This window comes from Arachis duranensis, chromosome 9, assembly GCF_000817695.3.
Source record: "Arachis duranensis cultivar V14167 chromosome 9, aradu.V14167.gnm2.J7QH, whole genome shotgun sequence".
Classification (NCBI taxonomy): Eukaryota; Viridiplantae; Streptophyta; class Magnoliopsida; order Fabales; family Fabaceae; genus Arachis; species Arachis duranensis.
Window position 1 is genome coordinate 99,024,749 of NC_029780.3, and position 10,875 is coordinate 99,035,623.

A 10,875-nucleotide genomic window follows, 5' to 3' on the forward strand; every position below is an offset into this window, starting at 1 on the left:
TTTTTTTTAGTAACAACTGCATTAATTGAAAGAACTTTTTCAACTATAAATCTCAATAAGAATTGACTTCTAATTATATAAGAAGTAAATTTCTAAATAAGTATTTACTTATATATATGTAAAAGAAATTCTACACATCCAAGTTTTTTGATGAACTAAATATAACCAAGTTAAACAATAAAACTTAAAATAATATTAGTCATAATTGATTTTTGTTGTCTTAGACAAATTTGATTGGACTTGGTTAACAAAAAAATATGAACATGTAGCATTATTCTATATAAAAAGACATATATTTATAAGGGTAAATTTATATGCCATGAATTAGGAGTTGTAGGTCACCTCTCTCATTAAGACACATAATAGCATTGAGACACATATAGAGTAGTAGTAAATAGCACTAACCTGTTGCCAAAAGAAACATGCAACTTAGTGATGATGACTTTCTCTTCATAGAGATATTTCCTCTTTTGAGATCTGCAACTCTTACCACATCTTAGTAATCCACATGAAGAAGAATAAGAGCCTGATGATGAAACTAGTTCAAGCATTGAATTAGAAGTTTTCCTTACATTTCTCTATATCTAAGTAGAAACTTCATATCCCTGTCAGTCTTAACATGAGATGATTTTTCATGCCGTCTAGAATCTTGATGCTTAATTGACAAAGGTGACAAGAAGCAGCAACATAGTCACAATCAATTTGAAGTCAAAGTATTACCTTCAATTTTCTTGATCAGCTCTTCTTCTGAGACGCGTGATTTCTCAAGTTTCTTCCCAATTTTAATTTTCCCTTTCACACACATAAATCTATTCCTAATTTCTCCTGAAAAATGAGGCTAACCCCAAAGAGACAACAACAACAACAACAGAAAATCAGAAATAGACAAAACAACAAACAGGTAGAATGCATATTAACAAAGTCCATTCTAAAATATATCCAATCTGATTCAATTCAATGCTCAACAAATTGGAGTTCCTTCACATAAAGCTTGCCATCTCTGTGCCTGTAACAAAACCCTAAATTATTTTCAGAACAGAACAGATACAATGGCAAGAGAATCAATGTTATCGGAAGGGACGACGGAGCCTACCTGAATCAACGGCGACGAGAAGAAAAGGTAGAAGCGGCGACGACGTTGACGAGCTTCAACGAGTAGTGACAGAAAACGATGTCGAGAGGGTGGCAAAATTCATCGGCGTCGAAGTTGAAAGAGAGAGACTGGTGAACGGGTGTGACGGAGAGATTGGGAAAGGGGTGTGATGGAGCTCCGGGCAGTGGCGGTGCAACGGTGTGAGGTGCCGCCGATGAATGATTTGGAGGGCATGGGTGAGGAGCCCATGAAGGATGGGGTGTTTGAGAAATGAAGAGAGGAACCAGAATTAAACTCTTATTTTAATATTTTCGACGGAAAATTTTAAAAGTTACAAACGGATTTTTCATTTGTAATAATTTAATAAAATGTAGTGTTTTTATTTATTTAATTACATACGGATTTTTCGTCTGTAATCATTTTTCACGGAAAAAATTAATTTTTTTGACAGAATTATCGACGATTTTTTTTTCCGTCTGTAATTTATGCTAATTCATTTTTTTTGTTTTTCGACAAAAAATTCCTCTGAAATTTCGTCTGTATTTCCATGGGATAAAATCCGTTGGAAATATCTGTCTGTGATAACTAGTTTTCTAGTAATGGAAGTTTTTGATTTGCATCAATATACTCTCGGAGGCTAAATTTTCAAAAAATTTAAGACCAATATAACAATAATGCATAAAAATTATGCTTAATTTGCTTGTGTTGAGGGGTTGTTCTTATGAAAGTGCTGTTGAATTGATCTTAAATTTTTTGAAAAATTAGCCGTCAGGAGTATATTTGATGCAAATCGAAAACTTTTGAAACAAAATTAAAACAAAATAAAACTTAGGGATATTTTTAAAACTTTTGTCAAACTTTAAGGACAAAAAATATACTTTACCCTATTTATAAATGATTATTTTAGTGTTTTAATTTGTAAAATTAGATATTATAAAAACTAATCATGTTATATTTATATCGAAAATAACTACCAATATATATATTAAAATAAAAAATACACATTAAAAATAAATTAAATAATACATATATTTATATACAAATATATCATGATTAATAAATAATTTAATAACTAATTTTTATGTACACATAATTATTTTTATTATAAAAATTGTTGTTATATTCAACCATGCATGTACAAAATTCGTAATTATTAACTAAAGCTTAAACAACATTGTTATCCACAGCTTGTTGGTCCTCAGCCTCACCAGACATTTCTTCTAGTGATTTTCCTTTGGATTCAGGAACCAAGAATGTGAAGAAGAAGCCACAGACGTTAACCACAGCCATGATTATAAGGGTGTTCCTGATGCCAATTCCTTTCTCAGCGTAAACAAATCCAAAAGCACCCACCATAGCTCCAGCTTTGCCTGCAGCTGCTGATATGCCATGACATGTTGATCTAAGCCTAGCAGGGAAGATCTCGGCAGGGACCACAAAAGTGGTGGCATTGGGTCCAAAGTTGGCGAAGAAGAACGTCAATGAATACATCACAACAAAGCCAATCTGGTTTCCATTCAAGGTCCAATGATGATAAGGTATTGCCAATGCAAACATGAAAACTGTCATGAAGAAGAACCCCATCAACTGAATGGAAAACCTCCCCACCCTATCAATGAGTGCCACCGTGAACCAGTAACCGGGAACAGTGCTGCACAGTGCAATCAAAGTCTGTGCTCTCGCAATCTTGTAAACCTCTTCAATTGCGCTCATTGTCTTCGCGGGTGGGATCCAACCGATGGCACTGAAGATATCTTTCTGGAACAGATTCTGGCTGTAGTAAGCAATATCCAAAAGGAACCAAGTTGTGGCGGTTCCAACAAGGTGAAGCCCATGCCGCTTAACAAATTCACTCGAGAACAATCCAAAATCGTTGCCTCCTCCTGTTTCTTGCTGCTCAATCTTCTCTTGCTCTGCTTCAATCTCAACCTCTAGAACCTTGGACATGTCCGAAGCTGCTTGCTTTGCGTTCTTCGCCACCAAGGCCGTATACCTTGCTGTCTCCGGCATCTTCATCCTCCAATAGTACGTCGCAAGAGCGGGAAGCGCGCCAAACATCAAGATTATCCTCCAAACGTAATCGGCTTCTGGCACGGTGGACCCCACGTGGTCGAACTCAAACGCCGGAGCAGGGTGCAGTCCCTTGAAAATGGACGAAACTATGATCGCAACCATGCCACCTGCAAGGATTCCAAATCCCTGCATGGCAAAGACCGCCGCGATGAATGCTCCACGTGTCTTCTTGTTGGCGTACTCAGACATAATGGTTGCAGAGAGAGGATAGTCGCCGCCGATCCCAAACCCAAGCCAGAACCTAAAACAAGGACAAATAAATCAACTATTAATAATAAGCTATTAGGGTTATTTGTTTTTGGTTGGAAACTTAAATGCACCTTTTTTCTGCTACCAAGTTGATCATCGAAATTCATAGTTAAAAATTGAGAATTTAGTTACATAATATCAAATTGTTTAACTAATTCTTTATTTTTAAATTAATATATAAAGATAACTGCGCCAAAATCTTTACTTAGATGTTTATACTCTAAGAACAAGAAATAAGTTATTGATACTAACCTAAAGAAGCAAAGAGTGACCATAACAGATTTAGGCTCTTTTCCAAAGGAGAGTCCGGAGGCTAGGGAACAAATAACCATGAGCATGAGTGTCATTCCATAGACACGCTTCCTTCCCACCTTGTCGCCCAGCCAACCGAAGAATAGTTGGCCGGCGAGGGTGCCGCAGAATGCAACGCCATTAATGGCGGAGGAGACGTTGGACGGAAGAGTACCGGGGTTGTCGGAGCCATCATAGTAGTACAAGCGACCAAGGAGCTTGGTGACGAGGGAGATGCAAAAGAGGTCATAGGCATCAGTGAAGAAACCCATCCCAGCTATCACAATCGCCGTGAAGTGGTTGGTACCATTGTGTCTTTGCAACATCCAGTGCATTCAGCACCTGCAATTGTTCCTTCGCCATCTTCTCCTAATAACGAAGATCGATTAGCTTAATGTATAACTGAAATTAAATAACACTTCTCATCTCAATGATACATATACAAGGTGTGGGTGGGGAGTGGTATTAAATTTTTATTTTAAATTTAGCTGTTATTTTATCTTTTTTTTAAATAAATTTTATTTTTTTTATTTTTTTTAGTTATGTATGTTTATTTTTTTAAAATTTTGATTGTTTTAACTTATGAACATGTGCATGTGACACGCCCAAATATATAAATGGACGAGTAATCAAACAACATTGAGAATTCAAATAAAAAATAACAAACAGAGAAAATTGTAGAGATAGGGTAATAATAATAACAACAATCTTATTAGATAGATAATAGAGATTGTAAACAATATAAACAATAAATTATATCTTAAATTTATTAAATAGGAATAAATTTAATTAATTTAAAATTTAAATTTTAAAATTAAAATTAAACTTTTTTTAAATTTATTATTTAAGATGTTAAAAAAAAGGTTATTTTTCTTTAATTTTACTAATAATAATAGGACACATGCAGTTAATATGAAAGAAACAGGGCTCAGGATTCAGTGGTCTCAGAACTTTTGGACCATTTAATGGTCCCATTAAAAAACATGTTTTTAGAGTTTTTTTAATAATTGTTACATAGTCTTTGAACTACTTTTAATTACAAATTAATCCCATATATTTTATTTAATTATAGAAACTATTTTTTATTTTATAAGGATTAGATTTTCATATTTGATCTCGTGACATTCGTCCATGGCTTCTAAATCGTGTTTCCTTGAAATTCAATGGATTGGATTACAGTGTATCACAAAACAATCGATTGAACAATGAATTAAATGTAAAATTTATGTAATTCAATCAATTGTTTAAGATTTTCAATCTATTGATTTCTTCAAAACAGTCTATTGGTCTCATTATTCAATCGATTGGTTATACACGTGACTTCTAATTCAATTGATTGGTTTAAAAATTCAATCGATTGGAAAGTAATCTAAATGTGTTTTTTTCGGATTTCAATCGATTGGTATTGTAATCCAATCGATTGAATTCACCAAAATAATATGAATTTGCCTAATTCAATCGATTGAAGTGTGATACCCAATCGATTGAAATGTGTCATGCGCCTATTTCAATCTTGTTATCTTTTTAGAAATTATCTTATTATTCATATATCTTATCTTTAAAATTCTATCTTCAATTTTTGCTGTTTTATTTTGATGTAGATAAACTAATATTATCTTTTTCTTAATATTAACATTATAAATTGGTGAATAATCCATCACTAATTATTCAATCCCACCATTGAAATCGTGTATCATTTTCTTTGATTATAAAAAAATTAATTATTTTTCTTTGGAACATCCATCTACTCAATATCCAATTTTTTTTAATTTTTTATCCGTCTATTTAATATCCACTATTTCTTCATCGTTAATCACCGTTGCAGCAATCAGCAAAGGTCTAATCAAGTTTTTCATTGTAGTGTTCAAAAAATAAACCATCGTTTTGATTACAAAATCGAGGTCAGTGAATAGAATCTCTAATTTTGTACTTATTCGTTTCGATACTTTATTCGTAAAATTGATTGTGTAAGGAAAAAATATTTTTTTTATCTTTTATTAATTCACAGAAATTGAGAAATACTAAAAAGTAAATAGATGTTATTATTTGTTATCATTAATTAATTAGCTAGCAATTAGGGACGGAACTAGAGGGGGCGAGTAGTGGCCTGGACACCCCAAAATTTTAAGAAACTATACTTATCTATAACAATTTATATTAGGAATACAGAGGGTTTGGTGTCGATTATTTTTTTCTATTTTACCCATATGTTTATAATCTAAAACAACATACTCAATCACGTACTCACGTTCTGTAAATTTTGCATTAACCCATGACAGAATGATGTAACTGCTCATTAAGATATTCTTATTGGATGTAAGTTATTGTTACAAATATTTTTATTAAGATATGTTTTGAAGGAATAAAAGTAGAATAGTTTAATAAGGATTAATTTTAAAAAAAATAAATTTACACTAATAATTTTTCTCTTCAAATTATTAACGTACTTTTCTAATATACTCTAAGTGCCTACACAATATATAATATCAATTAGCGTTCAAATTTAAGTTCCAATATTGTTATTAATGAGAGAGGTTTATTAATTTTTAAAAAAATTTACACACAATAAGTTTTGTATCAATATATCATGATTAATTTTAAAAATAATATTTATTCATCTAAGTTATAAAGTGTCTTGAAAAATCATATTTAAATAATTTTTTTATTTTTTAACTATTTTATATTTTTAGATTGAAAACTTTGTATTTTTTTTATTCAAGCTTTATTTTTATATTTTATTTTAATTCTCTTATTCAAAATTATTAATATAAATTTTTATTTTATAGGATAAATAAAAAGATGAGATTTTTTTAATAAATTAAATTATTGAAAAACTTACTTATTATAAAAGAAGTTAAGTATATTTCTTGATTATAAGAATACATATAATTCACTTTTGAATGTAATCAAAATAAATATAAATTTATTCAATTTTTTAAAATTTACATTAATTATTAAAATTATAACATAATAAATGTACTCCTATACAAATTTATTCTTATTTTTTTATTTTAATTTTGTTAAACAAAAAAGTTTAAATATTATTTATTTTTAATTTTTAACTTTTACCACAAATAAAAATATATGAATTTGTGTGTATTAAATAATTTTTTTCATTGGACATTTTAAGATGTCAGGTATATTTACGAACACTTAGATGAATGAGCAATACCAGGAGGACGATGACTTTAACCAAAAAGAAGAGCTAGTAAGTGACCAAGATATGATGGATGAATAGAATGAATTCGAATAAGATTTCAGAGATAAATTTATTGAGGGAGCGTTTTTTTCTGAATCTGATCAGTCAGAAGATATCCTTGAAGCCGCTTATGCGGTTGACTTCGTGCAAGACATTACAACTTTGAAATTTAGTGATAATTTTGCGGAGAAAATTGGCAAATACCACTTTTCTACTTTGCAGCTTGCATTTGATTTTTATATGAAGTACTCAAAGTTGAAGGGCTTTAATGCAAGGAAGAGCAAGACCTTCAAGAATAGTACTGGCGAGATTTACAAACAAAAGTTTGTATGTCATAGGCAAGGATTCAGGATGGAGAAATATTACACGATGGAAAAAAGGAAGAAGAAGCCTAAATTGGAAACAAGAACTGCATGTGAAGCTCGAATGGATGTTAAATTTGTACCTAAAAGTGGAAGGTGGCATATCTTTTATTTCTCCAACAAACACAACCATGATCTATTGGATACACAATTCAGTGCTATGTTGCCTGCCCACAGAAAAATGACAGAGGCAGATATTATGTAAATAATGAACATGTTAAAGTCAGGAATTAGCACCTCACATATATTTGGTCTTCTAGCTAGTCAAGCAGGCGGGTACGAATTGTTGGCTATGGTCCCAGAGATATGTATAATGAGATTTCCCCGCCTGCTTGACTAGCTAGAAGACCAAATATCTGTGAGGTGCTAATCTCTGACTTTAGCATGTTCATCATTTACATAATATCTGCCTCTGTCATTTTTCTGTGGGCAGGCAACATAACACTGAATTGTGTATCCAATAGATCATGGTTGTGTTCGTCAGAGAAATAAAAGATATGCCACCTTCTACTTTCTGGTACAAATTTAACATCCATTCGAACTTCACATCCAGTTCTTGTTTCCAATCTAGGCTCCTTCTTCTTTTTTTCTATCGTGTAATATTTCTCCATCCTGAATCATTGCCTATGACATACAAATTTTTGTTTGTAAATCTCGCCAGTACTATTCTTGAAGGTCTTGCTCTTCCTTGCACTAAAGCCCTTCGACTTTGAGTACTTCATATAAAAATCAAATGCAAGCTGCAAAGTAAAAAAGTGGTATTTGCCAATTTTTTCCGCAAAATTATCACTAAATTTCAAAGTTGTAATGTCTTGTACGGAGTCAACCGCATAAGCGGCTTCAAGGATATCTTCTGACTGATCAGATTAAAAAAACGCTCCCTCGGTAAATTCATCTCTGAAATCTTGTTCGAATTCATTCTGTTCATCCATCATATCTTGGTCACTTACTAGCTCTTTCTGTTGGTTAAAGTCATCGTCCTCCTGATATTGCTCATTCATCTCAGTATCCGTAAATATACCTGACATCTTAAAAATATCCAATGAAAAAAAATTATTTAATACACACAAAGTCATATATTTTTATTTGTGGTAAAAGTTAAAAATTAAAAGTAAATAATATTTAAACTTTTTTGTTTAACAAAATTAAAATAAAGCACAAAAATAAGAATAAATTTATATAGGAGTACATTTATTATGTTATAATTTTAATAATCTATTCTATTATATAAAAATCGGATGTCTACACTTAATGATAGAGCTGACGTGGCATGCTTAAGAGAGTGTTTCCCGATTTAATTTTTTAACTCATTCAATATAATTTATTACCATGAGTTAATTATATCAGCTAATTGATTTGATTAGATATTTAAATATTAATATAATTTATTATAATATATATTACTTAATTAATTTTACTACATTAATTATAATTTGTTATATTAGTTAATTTATTAACAAAATATTATATATGTCTTAATGTGTTAATTGAATATTATATACGCACAGAAAAATAAATACAAAGATGATTTATATAATATTGATAATATTATATTAGCACGGTGATTTTTTTTGTTTTGATATCATATAGTATTGATAATGATAATATTATTATATAGTATTATATAAACTTTCTAATATTAGTATAGAAAATTGAAAAATTATTCCTTATGGCAATTATTCTTAGTGGAATAGTGTGTCCCTTATATAGTATTGATAATTGTTGCTTAATTTAAAGTAATTGTATATTGGTATCTTAAATTTATTTTTCAATAATGACCTAAATAGATAAATCTAATTGAATTGAATGATTATCTAAATATTTATTATAAGATATTACGTCTTTATTATTTCGATTCTCTTAGCACCTATAAATATCCTTCTATATTGTATCCTTTTACACAACTTGAATACACACAAACCTTTTCTCTACTGCTCTCTCTTACCCTTTCTAATAATAATAAGTACAATTTAATTTAGTTAGAAGCTCATTTTTTATAGTCTTCTATAAAATAATCTTTTTATCACTTTGGATATTTTAACTCTTTTTTTTCTCTTTACATGTAATTTTGTTGTGCATTAATTTTATTTATTTAATGATGAAATATACTCATGTTAATTCTATCATATAATAGTTTGTTTTTCTCCTATGTATTTTTATTTGTATAGTTACTATTGATCTTACTGTTTTCGATCTTGCTGCTTTTGTTTTCTTGAATTGTTCTTTATTTTTTTATGACTTGATAATTTAAAAAAAAAAAAGCAAAGAACAGAAAAAAGATGGCCAAAGACGAAGGTTAGAAGTCTAAAGCAACAACATCATTCCTCAGCATTATTATTATTAATATGAACTTTATTATTTTTTTTCTAACATTCTTTAATGCAAGCTTCGTTTCTTTTTCTTAATTATTATTAATACTTTTATTCTTTTCTTCTCTAATTATAAATCTTCTTATAATAATTTTTTGATCGGATATTTTTTTGGTCTAATAAATTTTTTTCTCTATTTTTTGTCAAAAATAATTTATATTAGAAAAAAAGATAAAAGTAAATTTTAAGATTCAAATTTAAATAAGATGTGCAAAGAATAACTATTGAATTCATTTGGTCTATTTAAACACTTTGTATTATCATCATTGAAAATTTTAAATACTATTATAAAGTTCTAGATATTTTTATTTTATTGTTCTTAAATTATATATATTATACCGTGTATTTGAAGAGTTTCATCTTTTTAAAAATAAAGTGTGACATTATATACTTTTTAGATACAACAAATAAATAATAAGGTTAAAGCGAGTAACAAAATTGATTATATAATAAGATACAAATTTTTTGAATTTCTAGCACAATTAACAAATTTTTAGTTTCAAAATAGTTGTTTACTCTATTTTTTATCTTTTATTTGATTTTTTATAATTTTTTCTTGATTTTTTTAATTAATTATGATTGTAATAACTCATCATAAATTTGTGTTTTGTAAAAAAAAATTATCAATCATAAAACACAGAAGACTTAACCAAAAAATTTAAAAAATATTGATTAATTACAAAAAAAAATTATAAATTGTGCTTTAATTATATTGTAAAATACAAATTGGGACTATTTAAAATTAGTTTTTTACCATTAATGTTAACTTCAATCATAATAAGGTAAAAAGTAAAAATTATATATAATAATTTTATTTTATTATTTATACTACCAAAATTATTCTTTAATATATTATATCCTATTTATTCTTATTCATTAATAATCTTTAGTTCTCTATTTTCAATAAAAATTCGAATTGATTAAATAGATTATTTTTCAATTAGTAATATAATTATTGTGATATTTACTTTATTCAGTAATATTTTTTAATTTATTTAATCTGATTAATCATCTCTTTCTTATTTTATGCTAATTTAACTAATTAAAGTTAATAAATTTTAGTTATTTTAATTTTTGTAATTTTTTATTATAATAATGTATTTCTATTAATGTATTAATATAATTTTAATATTTATATGTCATTAATAATAATAATAATAATCTCATTTTAAAGTGATATTTTATTTCCAATATATATATATATATATATATATATATATATATGTCTAATTGTAAAAA

General features: G+C 28.6%; 1 pseudogene; it reads right to left on the reverse strand.

Annotated features, from left to right (window-relative positions):
• Window positions 1-2,257: 2,257 nt before the first annotated feature.
• Window positions 2,258-4,069, reverse strand: LOC107466372 (inorganic phosphate transporter 1-4-like; annotated as a pseudogene).
• Window positions 4,070-10,875: the final 6,806 nt, after the last annotated feature.